This window comes from Onychomys torridus, chromosome 7, assembly GCF_903995425.1.
Source record: "Onychomys torridus chromosome 7, mOncTor1.1, whole genome shotgun sequence".
NCBI lineage: Eukaryota > Metazoa > Chordata > Mammalia > Rodentia > Cricetidae > Onychomys > Onychomys torridus.
This window is the reverse complement of record NC_050449.1, coordinates 76,453,408-76,476,445: the sequence shown is the minus strand read 5'-3', so window position 1 is coordinate 76,476,445 and position 23,038 is coordinate 76,453,408. Positions and strand designations below refer to the sequence as shown.

Genomic DNA, 23,038 nt, shown 5'->3' with positions numbered 1-23,038 from the left:
AGCCTAAGTTTGAATAGTTGATCTGATATTAGAGACCACACTTACCTGCTTAACTCGATTATGTAGCCTGAAAGGTCACCTCCCCACACTACAGGCTCCTCCTGCCCTTCTCAACCTCCAGCATCTCTGAGAGCAGAACTTTTATTCCAGTCATGGACACGGGAAGCCCTGCTTTGGAGAAAGCACAGTCTAAACAAGAATGCTCTGTTTTCACAACATTGATCTAAAAGTGTCGCCTAGAAATGAAGATTCACCAAACAGTTGAAAACAGCTAACAGTAGAGCTAGTTCCAACCTAACAAGAGGTTAATTCTCCAGGAAATAGAGAAAATCGGGGGGATTAGTGTTCTAATTCATATTGTCAAAGACTCAAGGGGTGGTGTTCATATTGACACACAACTTTGAGTTCTTCATTTATGCTATTGTACTCCAATAGAGCCCATTCAAGTGGACTAGGGAGAAAAATGCTGTTACTATTTTGTCCTCCATCTCCCCTCTCCCTCCTCTTCCTCCTGCTCCTGCCTCTCTTCCTCCTGCTCCTCCTTCTTTCTGATGTAGTGGCAGAGGTAGTCATGGGGTTGGGAGGGGAGGTCTAACATCATCACCGGGTGTGGTCTGTTTGCTAGGAAGCCGCCTGAAGGCGTGGAAGAATGGATCAGGCAACAGGTCCGCAGTGCTGATGAACTAGAAGAAGGGCTCCCCCCACCCCCAGGAAGCAGCTGAGTGCTCCTGCATCCTGGGGAGCCATAGTCCTGAAATGTGGCTGCATTTTTTTTTCCTAAAGGATACCTGTGGTACTTTCCCCACCAACTAGTAGTTCACTTTTCTTTGGAATTCATGTAAAGGGTCTTGGCCTCAGGTTAGTGCTGCTGCTTTTCTGATTCTCCTGTCAGTATTCCTGTCCTAATTAAACTACCAGCCTCCTCATTGCTGCCTTGCTTCATCCAGTTCTTGGTATTAGCTCCCTCTGTTTCTAGCGTTTCAGTAGATCTCGTCATCTTGGTGGTTTCATCATGCACATATTTTATGTGTTCCCTAGCTCTTGTCAATCTAAGCTCATTGATTTTTGTCTTCTGGGTGAGCCCTGACATTCTGGTTAGCTGTTGGTGACTTTTCTTGCTTGACAGTACCCATCTAGCTTACACACACACACACACACACACACACACACACACACACACACACATTGCAGACATAAGAGAATTGTGTATTTGCACAGACACTGAGTTTAGTCCCCCAGCTTATTTATTCTCCTTGAAGTTATTTAAACTAGTCATTTACTGAGGTAGTTTTAATCTCTTGCTTCAAGCCACAGTTTTATTAGCCTGCTCTGAAAATGTTACATTGACCTTTTTCATATAACTTAAATCCTATTTACATTTCTGAATAATCAATTAAGGTTAGATTTTCTGGTGAAAGTTAAACCAATGGCAGCAATTGAATATCTCCCCCCACCCCAGAGATGGTCATTGCCATCAGCTCTTACTGAATGCTTCCAGGGCTCCATTTACTATGCAAAATAAAAGCATATTAAAACATAAATACCATCATACTATTTATTTCCTCTTTTAAAAAGGGGGCCACTAGGAGTAGAGCCCACTGACAGAGTGCTTGTCTAGCATACACAAAGTCTTGGGTTTGATCTCAAGCACCACATAATCATCATAATAATATAATACTAAATAATAATAAGGCAGTAGAAATTTACCTCTGATTAGAAAATAGCCTCATTCTTTCTCTTTGTTACTCAGTGTGGACTATAATGTCTGTGTGTTAGTTTTGCAATTGTGGCATTGCTCAAGCAGTGCCCTTGTGAATCTCTACCTGTGAACGTTTTACTAACCAAGAAGCTGCTGGCTGTAGAGTATGTACAACAAGAACACCCCACAAAGCACATTTACATCTCCATCAAGTTTCTCTACCTTGGGGAGGTTTAAATTTACAGTTGTAAGTTCTCTTGAGATGGATATAATAAATTTTAAATGGTATAGAACATGCAAAATATTACATATGTTTGAAGAGAATCTATGTAATATTATACTTAAAAACAATAATGTTTATCTCTGGGGAGAGAAGGAAAATTGAATAAAAGAGTGGTACATAGGAGATGTTAATAATATTTAACTTCTTAATGGAATTAGTAGGTTCAGGGGTTCTTCTACACATCTTATGGTCAAAATAAAATTAGGTGTAAGCATGTAAAAGATGAAATTTGATCTACTTAATTCCAAGTGTGGAAGCCAGAGATACCCATTTTCAGGTAAAAGAGAGCATAGCTTCAGAAGAAAAGACCTCTGTACCTAGTGTGAAGGAGCAGTGTCAGCCTGAGAGGGAGACCAGTGAGAATGAAGCTCTCCAGGGAAGAAAAAAAGCTGGACCCAAGAACCCATTACAGACACGTTCACAAATCATGGAAAAAGTCAGGAACTGGTTCCTACTGCCCAGGCAATGATACTTTCCAGAAACATTGTCTAAAATGTTGTATTTACATAAGTCTATTGTTCTGTGTGTACTCAAATTTAAATGAAATTAATAAGCCATTAACATCTCAGCCTATCGTTTCTAATGTGCTAAACCTTAAGAGCGAAGGTGTCTTTAATGAGACTGGGTATTTTAGCTTTCATTTTATAGTGCTTTGGGTCATCAAAGAATTCTGATCGAGCAAGTGAATGTTTCTGCAAAATCACAACCTTCAAGCAAATAAATACAGGTACCTACTGACTACATTTTTCTTCTGGACCAACCCATCCTAGTAGAAGGTCTTTTTCTTAGCAGAATTTCCCAGTAGAGCTTAATCTGTCAGATTTAAAGAGAAGCCAAATGAAACAGTAGTAACACAAATTTCTGGTAGCCCAAGGGCTCTTGCCGGACTGAAAAGGCTGACCTCATTCCTGGATCATCTCTAACTTAAATTTCTTAGTCATAGGACATTTCAGAGAGTTTTACATAAAATATGAGAACCACATTCTGCCCACACTTGGTCTCGATAGAGACTCATGTTGTGACATTTACGTTTTTCTATTACATGCACTGGAAATGAATAATTTCCAAATGGAAATTTGAAACTTGCTAAACTTTATCTACAAAAAAAAAGAAAGGAAGGAAGGGAGGAAGGAAGGAAGGCAGGGAAGGAGGGAGGGAGGGAGGGAGGGAGGATGAGAAAAGGAAAGAAATAAAGAAAAGAAGGGAGGGAGGAAGGAAGTGTAAGCACAGCTGGGTCCTGGTTGGATTCGATGGTAAAGGAATTGACTCAGAACACAACGTCAGGAGTCTCAGAAGACGGCTGGCATCCCATGGGGGTGACCCTCCCAGAGCCAGCAAATCACCAAAAGACATGTACATTCACACTTACCACCTTTAGAATATATTAAAAGTGTGATTTTAAGATTAAAATGCAAGTCCACAAATATGTAGCTAAGAACACAAGCTTCTAAGATGAGCCAACTAAAACTTCAGTGATGTTTGTCTCTGTTGGCCAATCTCCTTCTGACAGGAGATCAGAGCTGCCTGGAGATTTCTTTGACTCGTGACTCATTTAATTCATTTAGACATTACCAGCAGAGCAAGCTATGACAACACAGATCCATCTCAACAGGCTCACTCCTGACTGTTCTAATAAGGAGGGGGAAAAATAATTGAATTGCCGATTTTGATTTTTTTTTTTTTACATGCACTCAAGCATTTGAGTGTTTGGCTTAATATATCAAATAAATCTAAAACTCTTTATTACATTATCTTCTTGCCCTTAGTAATGAGAAATAATTCACAGAATTAACTCTAGGTATCTTTTTAATTTGAAATATATTTTGTCTGTTTTTTAAATTTTGATTTTTAAATTAAAACCATACCACCTGATTGGGAGTACATACTAATCTAAGTACGCAGCTTCACTATGGATAAATGAATCTCCTGGTGTTAAACATACCTTGAGTTAACATATTTCTCAAGAGACATCTGCTGAAGTGGGGAGGAACCTACCTCTGTTAGAGAGGGCCCTGTGCAGAGATGAAGCAGCAAGCTCCTGTCCATAGACGTGTTTATTCAGCATTATACTGTTGTCTAAAACATCCAATGAATAAGAACAAAGAATGGCATATAACACACACACACACACACACACACACACACACACACACACAATGTCATCATTGAAACCCATTACTTTATACACTAACTTAATTTGTCTTAATCAACCAACAGATCCTGTAATGGTGGCTCTTACATATGACTCCAGCCCTGGGGAAGTCAGGGGGTGCCTGTTAGGAGTTCAAGGTCATGTTCAGCCATAGATTTCAAGGCTAAAGCTAGCGTGGATATTCAAAATAAATAAATCAATCAAGAGAGTCCCCAAGGTTGTAGCTCTCTTGAAAATTTGCAAGAATGACTGATAGGAAACCTCATTTCTAACCCATAAGATGAAGAATCTCAACCTGTGGGTTCTGACTCCACCGAGGTCTACATCGGTCCCCTAAGACCATCAGAAAACACATTACAGTTCATGACAGTAGCAAAACTATAGTTATGGCATAGCAACAAAGATAATTTATGGTTGGTGGGGTCACTACAACAAGACGAACTGTATTAAAGGATTAGGGCCTTAGGAACTAAGAACCACTGCCCTAGGAGATGATTAGCACTCATCTGCTCCTAATGCTTATAGTGATGTGGGGGTGTTCCCACAGTGCCCTCATCTGGATTCCCTGCCTGCCCCTTTTAACAGAGGTTTGGGACTTCTGGTGCAGAGAATAACACACACCACTTAGAACAAAAATACCTATACACATCGCCCCACTGTTTTCCCTACAGTAATCTTCACTTGATTAGCAGATGGCAGTCTGTGTGTGTCTCCTTAAGTGACTGTAAACACAGTCAGACCAGTGCATAGCAAGTCGGCCTAACCCTGGTCTCTGGATGAGGGTGAGAGGAGAATGTCATCACTATAGCTGCATCTTGGACTTAGAATTTTAGATATCATCTCCTTTAAACCTCTTGAGGCCAGGAATTAGGGGCTTATAGGCAAGGAAGGCAGAGTTAGAGGAAGTAAGACAAGTTAGTTGATGCTAGACAGCTACTACATGACAGGTCCACTGGACAAAGATGAGTATTAATGACTAAAAAATCCATATGCTATCAATTTCTCATTTCCTTGGAGAAATATGCCCTCTCTACAAAAGGAAAAGAGTGTTATTAATCATTAGACTCTCAGAGCTATGCACTAAATTAATGATCCATTTTTATAATGTTTGTGATTCTGTGGGGGAATAGTGGCTCATATTCACACAGTACTTCAAGCTTTAAAATATAGATAAGTTTTAAGTAGAACCTTGTTATTATTTTCCCAGTGAGCCGCATTGTTTCTTGTTCAGCAGTAAACATAACAGAGACTCAAATTAACATGACCCAACCACATACATAGTTTCCTCTTCAGATAATTGTCTGGGAATAAGTATTCCATGACTGCTACTGTGGCCCCTGTGGGAAGGTCCCAGGCCCTGATGCAATTCCACCACCCTGTCATGAAATTTCCATTTCATGGTACAAGACAGCCTCCTATGATGTCTACAACCCAGGCACAGGATGGCAGTAGAGGGAGAAAACTTCCTTCCACAGCTATGGTCCTGAAACTTCACACATTATTTTCACTGCCGTCTCAGTAACAAGCTTAATAAAAGAGCCACGTAGAGGCATGAAGGAACCTGGGGAGTGACTCTGTTAGCTAAGGTGCCTTATGAAAAGTTAAATTTGTATCACTGAAGTAGAACAAGCCAAAACTATGAGGCAACTAAGCATCAGACACACCATTTCACCAGACACACCATTTCACCAGTGTGCATACATCCTTCCTTAGCTTACGGGTTTTGTTTGCCACACTGTCTTATAGTTTACTATTGCCGTAAAGAGACACCATGACCATGGCAACCCTGACAAAGAAAACGTTTGATTGAGGGTGGCTCCTTTACAGTTTCAGATGTTCAGTCCATTAAGATCATGATGGGGAGCATGGCAGCGTGCAGGCAGATGTGGTGCTGGAGCTGAAAGTGCCACATTTTGCAGGCAACAGGAAGTCGGTCGGCTGTCAGTCATACTGAGTGACACTTGAGAAAAGAGACACACCCCCGCGCGCACACACACACCCCCGCAGTGACACACTTCCTCCAATAAGAACACACCTACTCCAACAAGGCCACACCTTCTAATAGTGACACTCCCTTTGGGGGCCATTTTCTTTCAAACTATCATACACACCTTCCATTTTCATTAGACTGCAAAGGTCCTCAGACTTCTAAAACATTATATTTTCTATCATTAAGATAGGGAGAAAATAAAAATATGACTTGGTGGATGACCTGGTTTAGGGCCATTCAAAGACATCTCTTTCTTGTGTCATTGTTCTCAGAATGAGAATGATAAAAAAATAAAAAAATAAATCTGTTAGGAAATATACTCAGTGGATGAGGTATATGAACCTATTATATAGCAGTGAGTTACAAAACTCCCCAAAATCTAATTGATCAGGTAGGATGGATGCAGTTCACACCTTGGCTGAAAAATACGATGTTCACAAACAAGCACACCAACTTCTACATTCTCAATTGTGTTGCATGGATCCACGTTTCTATTGTGGTGTGAATGGTGCCTTGTCTGCTTCAGTTTAGTTGAAAAGATTTGAAATTTATTGGTCGTTGTTCTTCAACTTTGCTTTTTTTTTTTTTTTCAGGATTTCAAACAGATCAGTTTGAAAAATGAACATTAATTGTTGCAACTGTGTCTATCTAGTGGACACCTGTTGTTCTGTTAAAGCCCGAGACTCACTGGTATTGCTGATTAGTGCTTGTTAAATGCATCTGTATACCTGATGCGAACCAAAAGGTAGACATAAGCTGCTTTGCCCCTAGTCAGTCAAAGCAACACACAGTTGAATGGGAAAAAATAAAACACTCTAGGAGGGTCATCCTACCTCCAGGAAGGTGCATTAGAAATTTGCATTTTAATGACTCTTGAGGCAGAGTGATGCTTGAGACAGATCAGTAATTTCCCTGGGAGAATAATGCCGCCATTCTGTAATTTCAACTGAAACTGTAAGAAAGGTGTCTTCTGAGTATTGTAAGGACTAACGAAACACTCAAGATATAAAACTGAAAACTCAAAAGATTTGCCTTTAAAAAGAGAGTATCCAAAGGGTCTCCACTCACAGAGAGCCACCGGGGCAGCATCTTTATATACATTGTCACCTAGGCACTCAGAGAGCCATAAATTATGTAGTTTATTGCAGTTCAAGACTTTTTGGGGGAGGGGTCTCACAATTCTTAAAGGAGAGCACTTGTATTTTCTCTCCCAATTCTGTATATATTCTATATTGTTCTCCCCCTGGGTCTTGGTTTTAATAGAACAACTGGGTATCCCCTATACAGACACAATTCCAACAGTCTTCCTCAGCCACTGATAACCCTTTTGCAAACTGGTCCATAGAGTTAATGTCATCCTTGACAAAATCTTTAGCTCTTTGTTAAATCAATGAGCTAGTTCTGAAACTAATATGGTCTTGTAAAGGAACCAGAACAGCCAACACAGACTGGAAAGACACTGTTATGAATCAGGGATGGGGGCAATCTCATATTTGAGCAGGTCAATATCTGTAAGCTGAGGCAACACACCTTCTAGAACTTTAACTACCAGTCTGAAGATTTATATGAACTCGAAACAGCCTCAGCTGCCACAGGGCTGCTGAGGGAGCAGAACCTTCAATGTTGAGAACCTGACTCCATTCCAGACTTGCTCCCGTCCACGCCAAAGAGACTAGACTCCGAAACCGTAAGGATGACTTCTGAGGACGCACAGTGTGAGACTCATGACTTGTACCCTGGGCCCTGGTGATTTCCTCCTATTTATCATTGCCTAGAGTTTCATATTTTTATTTTGTTTATTTTTGCATGTCCTGCTTTTGTGCTTACTGTAATAGACTGACTAATTTTGGAACTATCTTTGCTGCATTTGTTATTTTATTAGAGAAAAAATACCCTGCTCTGCTTGAAGTTATGACCCTGAGGGCAAATTGTCATCAGGTTTCAAGTATCCAGAACTGACCACATTGTTAGTCCATCATGGCAGACATAATACTGAACTATAACTTAGGGAAGGCAGGATTCAAGAGACTAAACCATGGGTTCTCAATCTTCTTGGTGCCATGGCCTTTTAATACAGTTCCGCATGTTGTGGTGACCCCAACTATAAAAGTACTATTGTTGCTACTTCATAACTGTAACTTTGCTACTATCATTCATTGTAATGTAAATATTTTTGGAACTAGAGATTTGTCAAAGGGGTTGCAACCACAGGTTGAGAGCTGCTAGTCTAAGCAACAGGAGAGCTAAGGTCACTGGTTCTTTTACTTGTCCCAAAGATAAAACTTCAAGTATGTAAAAGAGTTCCCATAAGCAATCACTCCACAAATCACTGCATCTAAGTAGTAAACAACTGAGTGTTAATGGTAAGAACTTGTGATTCGGATGTTACATATAACAGTGCACATGATAAGGAACCATCACCAGGACATGACCTATCTCAAACAGAATTTCCTTGGAAAGTAATAGTACACATCCCAAAACAAATATATGAGTAAGCTCTGCCTCACAGGCAGGAGTTTTGAAACTCTTAGCAGGCAAATTCTCCTTATGATGAAATGCCAGTAAAAACAGCAACAGATAAAAGTGATGGATAGGTGTTTCCGTTAAATTTAAATCTTCAGTTTTAGTCACAAATACATTATTGCTTGCATTTGAGGTGTCACCCAGTGTCTAGGATTCAGAAAAATAAATGGTTCATTCAATTTAGAAACTATCACCACAAACAGCTTGTGCCAAACACTGTAATAAATGGTAGAGATATATCAGGGAGCAGAGAAAGCATTCCATAACTTCGTGCAGTTTATTGCTAGCAGAATTTGTCTTCATCATAAAGCATGGCATCCATGATCTTACCTTAAAATGTCTCAAAACCAGTTGGACTGGTTGCCAATCTTCTCTTTTCCCTCCCTTCCAACAAACCTATATGATATCAATATGTTCATTTGCATGTCTTTATTTTAAAACTTCAACATTGATAAGTAAAATAAAGGTTTTTCTATTTTAAATTTTATGCAAACAATTATTGTTATTATAGCATAAGTCATTTTCATACTAAAAATTATGTTTATCTACAATTGAAATTTAAATGCATATTATGGGTGCTGTTGTTTTGGGTTAAATCTATCAACTTCAACATCTATGTGTGGTGTATATATTCATAAATGTATGTATGTATATATCTAAGTCATGTCTTAAGTAATTTAATTTCTTAGAGAAGCTTCTATTACGATCTGTGTATAAACTATTATTTTAAGTGATTAAACATAAGGATTAGTGATTTAAAGTTATTTAATATAAGCCAAGTGCTAAGGCAACTACTCAAAATGAGGATGTCCAGTGAAAGTAGCTGCATCTTTAAACCATCATGAGCAACAACAGTGGGCTTTCTGATCAGTTTACTCTGAGGCCACTGACAGTTCAAAGGTATAAACAGGTAATTACAAATCACCTCAGAGGAGATCATACAGGAGTGGGATGCCCCCCTCCAAAAACAAAAAACAAAACCTAAACCAGTAAAACAACATAGGATTAAAACAGAAGAAGAAGGTAGGAAATCAAACAAAAATATTCCTTGTTTTTTGTTTTATTTTGAAACATGGTCTCACTATAAAATCCTACCTTGCCTGGAGCTCGCACAGTAGACCAAGCTGGCTTCCAACTCGCATAGATCCTCCTGCCTCTGCCTCCCAAATGCTGGGACTAAATAGGTGCCACTATACATGGCCTATGTTCTTTCTTTCACTCTAGTAAAATTAATGCCTTTTATGCGATTTAACTCAGTGCAGGGCTTGGCTGTCAGCATGACTTGTTCTGGAAGCACACCAAGCAGAATGATGTGAAGTCTTTCCTGGGTCTGGTCAAGAGCCCAAGATTTGGTTGACGCTTCAAGGACAAAGGTCAGAACTCTGAAGACTGGAAAGAGCTTGGCCCAGAGACCAGCACACACAGGGGAAAGGTGAGTATTCCCATCTCAAGGCATTTTCTCTCTCCAATACAAGAACTCACAGGATGAATTTACCAAGTCCTGGTACTTCCTTTTTTATTGGCAATTATATCGTTAACACTGTTCTTATTACATAGATTTTAAATTATATTTTAGAATTATTTTCCCATTTTATTAGCATTAATTGATTGTACAAAATACTATATTTCATTATGATACTTCACATATACATATAATATATATTTTAGAATTATTTTATCTTACTTGTTTTTATTTACTTGTTTGTTTACTTATTTGCTTGTTTTGGTGTTTGAGATGGTTCCTTTCCTGGTCACAAGCTTTTGACCTCTCCTTTTTTGCATCTGCCTCTCAGGTCCTGAGCTTGCCAGTATTTACTGCCGTACCTCATAAGCCGCCTCTTCCTGAAGCTGGGAATGGGGAAAATTTGAAAGTCTGGAGGCTTCTTTTGGTACTTCATGTGCCCACCTTCTGGCTACTGCTTTGCCAATCCAGGTGGTTGACTGTTGGCATCTGAAATTTCTCACACTATCATAAGCTGCTCCAAGAGAAAGGTGAGAAGCCAAGCACGAAATCCCAGCACTTGTGAGGTTGAGGCAGGAGGATCACAACTTCCTGCCTCAGTTCGGGTTATACAGAAAGAAACAACTTCGGCTATGAATTTTAAAGGATGGCCATTATAAAGGCCATAGAATGTGTTAAAAGGCTGGGTTAACAGCTGGAGACAAGGCCACTAAGGAGCACTTGCTTACCCTGTGCTGGGTTTGATGTCTGCATTATCAAAAAGAAGAAAAAGCCAGCTGCAAGTCCAGGCATGTGAAATCGGGAGAGAATAGAAAGAGGGTGTGAGCATTAACTTAGCAAACATAACACGCATAGGAATCCCTGAGAGGGAAGTGAATTATTAAACTGAAAACAGAAAGAAGGAAAGCTCTACAGGCTAGAGACTGAGCGGGCAAGTGCTGGCCCACAGGCTCAAAATTTGATTTTATTAGGATGGCCAGCCACGTTTTCTTCCTTCTTTCCCATCTGTGGTCAGGATACTTACACTTTTCTCATGTTTATCTTCGGTCTAGGTGATTTTCAACATTCCAAAAGGCAACAACCACAATCATATTACGTCCTTAATCGTTATGTAAGGTCCTTGTTTATTCTTCAATGCTTTTAACTTGAAACCAGCCTCCCATATTAATGTCACTCTTGCTTTTTCATGTGCACTTGTTTGATATTTGGCTATCCTTTGAAACTGTCATTGAGTTGGATTTTATTAGTTGAAGACCAGGTCTGCTATGTAGCCCAGGCTACCTTGTTAGTATCCTGAGTACTAGGATTATAGGGGCACACCTCCATGCCTGGTTTATTCTTTTGTTTTTAAATCTGTTTTCACCAATTTGTTCTAAGTTGTTTGTGATTTGGTGTAGCACAAATCTTAAAAGGTCTTATTAATAAGAACAAACTCAGAGCCAGGTATTGGGGTGAATGCTGAAAGATCGGAGAAGCAGAACAAGCCACAGCTACCTCAACTTGCCAACTCCTCAGCTGATCCTGTTTCCTCAAACTGGAAGCCTCTGTGTCCTTATCCTAATGGGTCTCAGCTGAACTGCTGCTCAAAAGCCTAAAAGTTTAACCAGACTCTAGTTCCTGGTCCTCATGCCTTAAATACCTTTCTGCTTTCTGCCATCACTTCCTGGGATTAAAGGCTCTAGTTACTATGCCTGGCTGTTTCCAGTGTGACTTTGAACACACACAGATCCAGATGGATCTCTGCCTCTGAAATGCTAGGATTAAAGGTGTGTGTGCCATCATCTTCTGACCTCTATGTCTGTCTAGTGACTGTTCTGTTCTCCTACCCCAGACAAGTTTATTAGGGTGCATGACACATTGGGGAACACATTATCACCACAATTTGGCTTCATCTTTTAATTAGTTTTGTAGTCTGTGACTATTAACAGAAGAAATTAGTCCATTTTTGTTTGTTTTATTGTGGCTTTTGGCAGGGTGCCTTGAACTCCAAGTCATGAGAATGACTTGAACTTCTGACCTTCCAAGTGCTAAGAGTGTAGGTGTGTTCTGCCACACGTGGCTTAATATTTCCATCCCCCCCCCTTTCTCTTCCCCCTTTTTCTTCTTTTATTTGTCATGTTGGAAGCCAACTGATACACTTCATTTTACCCTCCCTTATTGCCTGTCTTTTCTTGTTTCTGTTTTATTTTTCCGGTGTAATGAACTTACTATCTATGTGATTTGTTAATGGAGGTAGTCTACTCTATTTTCCCTTCTATCCACACATCAACCAACTCCATTGGTTCTTCTTTTTATCGTGTATTATCAATCTTACAAGCATATTAATTGCTCTTTTTCTTCCTGTAGATTAACAAATCTCCAGATTTATTTATTTATTTATTTATTCCAGGGTTTCTGGAATTTACCTAGGCAGGCTGAGGTATGTTTTTACTTGCCAGTCTGGCAGCTGTCAGTGATTTCTTTCCAACCGCTGTGTAGCAAAAACAGGCAATAGCCTAAAAAAAGCTTTCTCCTTCAGAGTACAGAGAATGAAGAATTTCCAATGGTAGTTGACAAGTAGTTTCTAAAAACAAAAATGCTAAGAGTAAGTGATGTGAGCCTTGATGGCACAAGTCCCAAAACATTAGGGACAGTCAGCCCAGCATGACAGTAAAACCTATAAAGCAAAAATGATCAGAAATGAAAGGAGAGCGTCCAGGCCTGGTGATAGGCACCTGTGTCCCCAATGTTTGAGATGTGAAGAGAGGAGGATCTCAAGTTCAAGGCCAACCTAGGTTGTATACAAGATCCTATTCTGAGACAGAGATACACAGGTGTGCACACAAACACACACACACACACACACACACACACACACACACACACACACACTTACATGGGGTAGGGAACTTGAATTAAAATAGATATGATCAGGAAGAGACTTAAGTAGAATTCTTCTAGTGTTGACTACATCCAGCAGACAAATCAGTACTAAGTTCTTTCATTAGATATAATCTGACCCTTATGTCCCTTCTAGTAAATAATATGTGAATTCCTGACACATATACAAAATCAATCATGCATTTGGCCAAAAAGCAAAATTCAATGCAGTATAAGCTGTAAGGAAGAAAACATAGAGATTTTTGTTGTTGTTGTTGTTGAGAAAGGTTTCTCTGTGTATCTTTGGTGCCTATCCTGGAACTCACTCTTAGACCAGGCCGGCCTTGAACTCACAGAGACCCACCTGGTTCTGCCGAAAACATAGTTGTTTTGTTTTTTTTTTTTCAGCTTGTCTACTTTAATCATACTTTGGGGAAGGAAGTATAACTTATAAGTTTTAACATTTGGAAATTTATTATATAAATCAAAAGGCATAAAAGGTAACATTACATCCTGGAGAACATAGACTATAGCAACATGAGCTACACTCAAAGTGAACTCACCTCTTCAAATAAACTAGACGGAATTAATTGCAGTAAAAGATGGAAATTAGTGCATTAAAAATGAAAAGCCAAAACGAAGCAGAAAGAACAAATAAATCCAAAGGCCATTTTTCTTTTCTTTTCTTTTCTTTCTTTCTTCTTTTTTTCTGAGACCAATAAAGCCGATAAACTCCCTATGAACCCAATTAAAGAGAGAATGCACACAAGTGAGGCAACATTTTAAAAATATGCAGGATTCAAAATGAAGAAACAAGCCCACAGATATCAATGAGTTCCAAAAACCTAGACGGTATTAAGGCTTCCAGTTCAATGGCTGCAAACTTGAAAACACTGAGGAAGTGAACAACTTCCTAACAAAATCTAAATTACTTAAATTGCCAATCACCAAAGACATCTGCGTGATAATTAAGAATGATTCGTGGAAAAAGGAACAAAGACCAGATGGGTTTAATCTTTAAAGAACAGATGATTCTAGTGTGATTTAAATATTACCAGGCCACAGGAAAAATATCGCCTCAACTCATTGTAGGAAGACAGATTAATTTTGGTTCTAGGGTGTGATGTGGACTTAAAAGAATATGAAAGATCATTCCCACTTAAGAATGAAGATATAAATTTTTTTAAATAATATGTTAAAAATATAGTGTTACTATCTTTGTCTCATGTCAGATTCATGCCCTAGGATTACTGAGGATTGCATTTAGAAATACCTGGTATATGTAAGTGGCCAAGGCTTGATGGAGGGAGAGAAGCTGATTGTGAGCATTAAACTACTCATAGACTTTGAGTCCTACCCAGGAGCTTGGCTATGAACCATAGCAGCCTCTAATTCTTGGGCAGCTGGGGAAATAAGTCTCCTACTGATGGAGAAATCTTAGAAGGATACCACAGAATCCATCATGCTCCGGTGACTAGTGTTTCTGAGGGATAAAGCATGAATGAGAATTTATTCTTGATTTTAAGTGTGCTTTGCTATCAGAGGACATCTATCATTATAATTCTATGCATCAACAAGCTTGAAAATATATTAAGACTTTATAATTAGGGCTGAGGAAATAACTCAGTGGTAGAGTGCTTGCCTAGCATATATAAAACTCTGGGTTTAATTCTTAGCTCCACATACAGAACTTGTTATTGCTATTGGATGCTAATAGGCATGTGTTAAATTTGTCAATCTATCAGCTGTTTCCTATGCATCTGTAGCATTATACACTGCAGATATATGTGTGTAACATGCATTCTGTGCTTTTAAAAAAAAAAAGAAAAAGAAAAGGAAGGAAGGAAGGGAGAGAGGGAGGGAGGGAGGGAGGGAAGAAGGAAGGAAACAACCATGATATCTTGGCTCTGAGAAATACATTTATGTTTGCCCCCAATTTTTCAGGAAGCACTCAGACCTAGAGGTTTCTTTTTGCAAAGGCATGTGCTGTAAAGTTTTTCATTGAATTAAATGGTCTACACAAGTCTCTTGCTTTCCTCTTAACACACCACCAATATCCCCTTGACACATTTATGTCTGGAAGGATAAATACAAACACAAATAAGAAAAACAACAAAATATCATCAAAGTGTGATCATTTGTCGAAAGACAAAGTGTACATCTTGACAGAGGGGTGGTAAAAAGAAAGGCAGATCAACACTTGTTGGAAAGGAGGCTGAATCAGGTCTGTTCATACTTTAGTTAATGTATAATGTATAATGCCAAGTAGCCCCCAACACACACATATGCACACACAAGCACACTCCTCCCTTCTTCATGGTAAGAGAAAGTTAAAGTAAGATGTAGTAAATGCTAAAGCTTAAATGAATATTTTCAAAAATATAGCAATATTAAATCTTAAATACTAAAACATCTCTTCTCTTTAAGTTTCTTGCAGATGCAGAACACATCAAAGATGAACCTGAACTCTTGCCTTCTCAGACAAAGTAAGAATCCCCATCTCTGGGGAACTGAGTTCTAAGTGTCTGACGTTAGTGATTGCTAGACCTGCCATGTCTAGGATCCACCACCAGTTCTCAGAACTCATCCACTCTAGCCAAACACATTTGGCACATGTTTGTAGATCAGAGGACAGTGTGGGGAAGCTGGTGCTCTCTTTCTACTTGTCTTTCAAGTGGTTTCTCATTATTTCTACTGCTGTACAGCATACTGGAGCTTCCTACCCATTCTGTCTGCATCTCCCATTTCATGACTGGAATCCTGAGACTACAGACTCCAGTCACCACATCTAAGTGCTTTGTGTGGGTTCCAGTATCCAACTCAGGTCAGGTTCTCAAGTTAGCTTGACAAGTCCTTTTACCAATGGAACCATCTTGCCTACCTATAATTTCCTTTTCAAGACTTTAGAGTCCTGCTAAAAATTGGCCAATTCCTTTATATACATGCATACATACATACATACATACATACATACACACACACATACATACATAAATATTTGTTGGAAAATTTTTAGTAAATTGCTGGTGGCCTCTTCTTGGTATTGACATGTGAAATAGTATAAGACAGACAGAAACTGTAATAGGTCTTCACACACTCTTGTTTGTTTGTACCTGTCTTTAGGGGGGAAGGAAAGGGAGGAGTATGAAAGAGGATTCTCTAAGGTGATGGAAATATCATGTCAAGCAGTTGAGGCAGACATCTGGTTCACACTGAGCACCAGTCCAGATGAGCACTTTGGATCCTTTTCCCAGCCTCTTATTGCCAAGAGATACCTTTGTCATGTGATGTTCTACTGACAGCCAGAACATCCCCAAAGAAATGTAAATGATTCTGACATACAACAGATCCCAAGTGCTTTATAAGAAACAGATATTTGTTGGAATGTCAGCTCATTAATTATATACTTTCCATCTATTTTGTGGGATTTTTCCCAAGCTTTTCTTTTCATCTTAATTTTCCACGACTTCTTAGGTGGAAAACTGCAATTACAGTTGGCCACAAAAGACTTGGAGGGTAGGTACACATTTTATGTTTCCAGGATTATTTTTTGATCTCTTTGTTAACTCAGAGTGATACATCTCTGTTAAACTGCACTAATAACCCAGGTCATGTGGTTAGGTGGTAATGTTAAAAAAACAAAACTAAACTAAAAGTATACATCATTGAATCATTGTTGCAAGAATGGTTGCCTTTTATGTGTATCTTACTCATTTAAACACAAACAACTGGAGGCCAGCATGATGACTCCAAACCTTCGAATTCCACTGAGTTTGGGCTGTGCATTCACCCATCTTCTGTCTCTAGAAACATGTTGGCAACCTGGGATCCTACATGCATCAGACTGAACATACAACTGCTTTAAACAATGAAATATATTTCTGTTTCCCTTAACAACCATCAAGCATAGACAATTTCCATGCAAACACACTCAGTTTTATCCTTGAATGGATAGGGGGACCCGTCGGGCCTGAACTAATTCCTGGTACATGTGCAATAAGACAAACTGTGTCCTCTGAGTGAACTTTTAGAGAAAAGCCTCTATTTATCATCTGATGCCTAGGCATAAGGTTATAATCAAATGCATTATGGGAAAGGACATGTGCAGTGAGCAAAGGCTTATATAAATCCAAGCCTGTCAATCAAATTAGAGAATCACCTTCACTAAGTCCCTTAACAAACAAACTCCTCCAAAAATAATAGGGGCCTGTGGTGGGCTGAATGAGGATGAACCCCAGAGGCTTATATAGCTGAATGTTTGGTCACCAGGGAGTGAAACTGTTTGAAGTTTAAAAAGATTACAAGGATTAGAAGATGTGGCCTTGTTGGAGTAGGTATGGCCCCGCTGGAGGAAGTGTGTCACTGAACATGAACATGGGCTTTGAGATTTCAAAAGCCCATGCCAGGATCCAGCAAAGCGCTCTCTCTCTCTCTCTCTCTCTCTCTCTCTCTCTCTCTCTCTCTCTCTCTCTCTCTCTGTGTGTGTGTGTGTGTGTGTGTGTGTGTGTGTGTGTGTGTGTGTCTGTCTGTCTGTCTGTCTGTCTGTCTCTCTGTGTATGTGTCTTTCTGTCTCTCTCTCCCTCTCTCCGTCTCTCTTTCTCTCTCTCTCTCTCTCTGTCTCTCTCTCTCCCTGTATGTCTCTCCACCCCTCCCCTCTCTGCCTGTAGATCAGAATACAGCTCTCAGCTACTGTTCCAGTGCCATATATGTCCCCATGCTCCCCATCGTGATGACGAGGGACTAAGCCTCTGAACCTGTAAGCCAGCCCCCAGTGAAATGCTTTCTTTCAGAAGAGTTGCCTTGGTCCCAGTGTACTAGAGCAGTGACAGGGCCTGCCTTTGAATCCTCCTCTCTCATTCATGTGGCTTGCTATCATTATGGACAGTGCAGTCTGATCTCTGCTAATCACTGGGGGCAAAGTTTCCTTGCTGCTTTGTAGTCTGTGTACACATTTATTATAATTCCTTGAATAAGAAGCCAAGAACCTAGAGAGCGTGGAAGGGCCTAGAACACCACCCCTGGTAATAGTGCTGTGACGAGAGATTGCCAGGGTAGATAAAAACTGAGTTCAAGTACAGGTAAGGGAGGACTGAGGGCACAAAGTGTGGGTGAATGGAGCAACAGGCTCCATTAAATACCTCTGAGTAAGGTGCATCCTTTGAGCAGACACTTGTATACTAGTGCCGGGATTTAAGTACTAGATAAGGTGTTACCATAATTCTTAATTTATATGTAACAAGTAAATAGTGGTTTCCATGCTTCTGTCATGAGAAATATACCTGCTTGAGATACATTCATGAGGACCTCCCATGGAACTGATCTGCTGTTGATCTCCACACCTTTGAATGGCTCTGAGGTGCCTGGTGGAGAACTCTGCCTTCCAGGAATGATAAAACTATTCTTATCTCAAAATCAGAGCAGCTTTTCAAAATCCAGAAACCTAGCCAATGCTGTGCAGTCCATTGTTCACCATAGGTCTCCCCTCTGGCTAGTCAAGGGCCAGAAACAACATAAGAAATTTACAGAACTGGCTTTATGCAGGTATGACAGCACACACCTGAAATCCTGGCATGCGGGAGACACTGAAGCAGGAGGGTCACGGGGAGTTTCAGGCCAGCAAGGCTTACAAAGTGGGACCTTGTATTAAAAAAAAAAAAAAAAAAAAAAAAAAAAAAAAAAAAACTTTAAAAAATAATTACTATTATTTCCTCAAGAGCAAGTATATGCCATGCTGTAGCAGCAGTCTCTAAAACAGTTTGGTAGCTCACAGATAAAGAAACTGGAGTTAAGAAATCCGTTAATATTTCCCCTCTCCCTCTTCCCCTCCCCCACCTATGCCGTTTCCTAGTCCACCAACCATGAACCCCAAGGCGTGCAATCTTCCTCCCTGGCCCTACTGGGGCTCAGAGTCACCTAGGAACACTTAGCTGACCCAGCAACCCTTACTGACAGTTACGGTAACAAATTGGTCACAAGGAGTCCAACAATCAAATACGGGCCACTCACTCACAAAATGATGTAATGTTCAAAATACCCCCTAGGTGTTTAGAAAATATTTTACATCATTGACTATGGTAAAAAGTAATTTTCGTTGTGGAAGCAATCATTTGATCATTGCAATTAGCCAAATTATTACCTATTTGGCTAATTATCTTTTAATTATATAATTTAAAGAATTAACCATCACATGATTCTGGCCATGCCATATTCTTATTTCATAATTTCCCAGTGAAAAGTGTAATTTGCCATACAGTACAATATAATTTCCTACAGGAATTAAGTCTCATTTTATTCTTAATTATAGGACAAATCTTCCCATAACTGCCATGACCTGTGAAGCACCAATGAGAATTTGGTCTTTCAGGAAATTGCAATTGCAGGAGATTTAAACAAAGGCCCTCATCTAGGTTTTCCCAGTCATACCAAGTGCTGGCTTCCCATCCAAAGACCCCAGGGATCTGTACCCAACATTGGTCTCAAGGGCCTTCACAGTGAAATATTCCTAAGGGTAAAACAAAGTCCAAACAAACAGGAACAACCTGATGCCCCAGGGAGCATGTCTGAGGATTCTGATTTAACTGCTCAGGGTGGGGCCCACTGTGTCTTAACTCTCTCTTCAGGTAATACTAATACACAGCCAGGGCTGAAGAGGGGCAAAACGAAAATTTTCATCTGTTGACATTACTTCCCTTTTATTTAGGAGAGAGTTGTCAAAGAGACTTTCTGAGAAGAGAAGGAAGAAGATGAGGAGGAGGAGGAGGAGGAGGAGGAAGAGGAGCCAGCTGCCTTTCTGTTGAGCATGTACTGAGCACCAAAGGCAAGAGGACCCAGACAGCCATCCTGACTACAGGCCGGTATGCTAGAGAGTCAGCGTGCAGTGTGGAAGGGTGAGCTTCTGGCGTGAGACTCCTTTTCTACACAGACCCTCTCCACTGCTGCACCACACAGCATCTCTTGTTAGAGCCATTCAAAATGTTAGGAATTTAAGTTGATAATTTACCGGCTATGAGAGAGAGCACCTGATTCCAAAGACCAAAGTTTCCTCTGTTACAGATTCTTTGTAAAATTATGGGCCACCCTGCTTTGAATTCATAGAATTTACTTAAGAATTTAGAACTGTAGGCTGGAAAGATGGCTCAGTCAGTAAATTGCCTATCACACGAGCATGAGCACCTGAGACCAGATCCCTGGTATCCACATAGAAGATGCCCAGGTGGTACACAGCTGTAATCCCAAGGTGCACAGCTGTAGTCCCAGTGGTACACAGCTGTGATCCCAGTGGTACACAACTATAATTCAGTGGTACACAGCTGTGATCCCTGTGGCACATAGATACAGCTGTGATCCCAGTAGTACACAGCTGTAATTCCAGTGGTACACAGCTATGATCCCAGTGGTACACAGCTGTGATCCCAGAGGTACACAGCTGTAATTCCAGTGGTACACAGCTGTGATCCCAGTGGTACATAGATACAGCTGTGATCCCAGTGGTACATAGATACAGCTGTGATCCCAGTGGTACACAGATGTAATTCCAGTGGTACACAGCTGTGATCCCAGAGGTACACTGCTGTAATCGCAGCCTATCAGGGATGAGAAGCAGAGACAGAAGAATCCCTGTGGTTCACTGGCCAGCCAGCGAGCAGAATGAGTAATCTCTAGACTCAGTGACAGATCATGTTTCAGAAAATAAGGTAGACAGCAACTATGGAAGACACCCATCATCCTTCACTGGTCTTCATCCACAGGTACACATGGTGTACACACACATGTACATGCACACACACCAAAAAACAAGGCTGGGCTCAGTCAGAGAAGTGCTTAATATAATTCTAAGGACCTAAGATTAGATTCCTAAGCACCACCCCCACCAAACTCGAAAGAACTTAGAGTGGGGTGGCATGGGCTCACAATCTGGGCTACTCAAGAGGCCAAGGCAGGAAGATTGTTAAATTCAAGACTTGCAGAGGCCAGCCTGGGCAATCCAGTGAAATCATGTCTCAACATAAAAAGTACAAAAAGAGTACTGGACGTACTGCTCAGAGCAAGGGGCTTAAACTCAGATCTGGTTTAAGTCTCTTGTTGTCCAAAAATCAGGAATTTTGACACAGTTGACCGAATCATTTACAAAGGACTGAGTCCCCTTTTCTGAGAGAATTTCAGACAATGTTTAAGCCACTAAAGAGCCCAAGATGGATGGTGACCATTAAGAAATTTTTCACTAAATTTATTCTTTGACGATTATATATAATATTAATTAATTAATTAATTAATTAAATGTACATTTCTGATTGTTGTCACCCCACCTCTCTTATCCCTGCACGTCCCTTTCCCATGTTCATGCTTCTTTAGCTTTGTTCCATGACCCACTGAGTTTAACCAGGGTCACCTGTGTGACCATGGACTTGAAATTATCCATTAAATTAATGCATGGTGGTTTCTTCAGACACTGAATGTCTGCCACACCCTAAAATTTGTAAATAGCCCACAGTTCAGGAGGGATGGATGGGTATGGCCACGTGAGCCCTCGCTCAGTCTACAGTTGATTCTTGACAAGTCCAGGCTTGTGCAGGTCCATTGCAGGCGGCCACTGCTGCTGTGAAATCATGACTATGTTGTCTGCGCCATGCCCAGAAGAGAGCAGCTCAGCTTGCCTCCCTTTCTTCCAGCTCTTGAATTCTTTCTATCCTTCTTCATTGTTCCCTGAGCCTTAGAGGGGGTGGTATGATTGGCCTATTTAGGGATGGACACTGAACCATCCTTTATTCTCTTCAACTTGAGCAGCCATGCATCTCTACATTTGCCATCCTTCCTTACAGAGAGAAATCTCTCTGTTGAAGGCTAAGAGTACCATTTGTCTGTTATTATAAACATTGAGTATTTAGAAGGTACTTTATCACAGTGTCAATTTAGCTAATCACAAATAGTAAGTACCCTCCTAAGGTATAAAATCTCCTTAGCCATGGGGTTCTAAAACACAGTACCGGGGATGAATTCCCTCTTGTGGAGTGGTCCTCAAAACCAATCAGAGAGTGTTTGGTTGCCTCTGTAACAACCATGCAACTATTGCTACAGTAGGCACATCTTACCTGGTAGGTTGTTATTGGATTACATAGGATTCTCAGCTGGGTAAGATAATTGATGCCTCATCTCCTCTGGCAGCCTGCATTGCACCTTTCAAGGCTATATTAACTGGCCAGCAGGGAGGAGTATCTAGCTCAGCAACAATTTGATTTCTCCATATTTTGTACCATGGTGTGGTTTCTTCAGCAGTAGGGTCTTCTTATCGACTAGCTCTGGTAGGCAACCAAGAGAAATGCCAAGAGCCTTTATTGTCTGGGAGCCTACGGGTCCCCACTGACGAATAAGTGAGGAGAAGATATGTTGCATCTGGCACTGGAGGTTTGTTTACTAACCTATGGATATTTGGGTTCAGCCTAATGCAGGCTATCCTCCTTCCAGCTCTCAGGTGTTTTAGTTGGCTTACCAAGTGGTCAGTTTCTGTGTGATTTTTTTAATGCACCCTTCATTTGGTTTTAACATTCCATTCTCCCTGGCCTCCCCCACCACTCTGCCTCTATCTCTTCAGAAACTCCCCCTGCCCAGTATTCCGCTTCTCTGTTTCCATACCACTTATATTCAGTTATACCTCTCTTTTATCATCTTTAAACATGTGCTTTACTGAAAAAAATCCAAAAGCAAGCTTACAGTCATTTTTAGCGTCAGAATACATCCCTTAACCTGACTGAGATCTACATATAGCAAGAACTCCTTTGATCTTTATTAACCCATTTGTATCTGATCAGCACTCCTTCTTACTTGTAAGCATATATAATCACCCTCATTTGCAAAATTGAAAAAATAGAGAAAAGTAAGTAAAAGCTCATTCTGTATCTCTTGTGAACTATGTTAACTTCAAAAGCCACCATATGTGTATGTGAACATAAGATGTGTGTGAACATGTGTGTGTACATGAGCTCATATATGTGTATGTTATACTTACATGTTCATGTGTATGTACATAAAATTGTGAGTTTGTGTACATATATTCAGGTACATGTTTGTGTGAA

General features: G+C 40.3%; 1 protein-coding gene across 1 annotated transcript in view; it reads right to left on the bottom strand.

Annotated features, from left to right (window-relative positions):
- The window catches only part of LOC118586583, a 174,347-nt gene that overhangs the window by 115,094 nt on the left and 36,215 nt on the right, over positions 1-23,038 (bottom strand). Inside the window, exon 2 of the transcript XR_004945387.1 lies at positions 46-168. The gene's annotated coding sequence lies outside the window, so the exon portion shown is untranslated. The remainder of the gene's footprint in view (positions 1-45; positions 169-23,038) is intronic.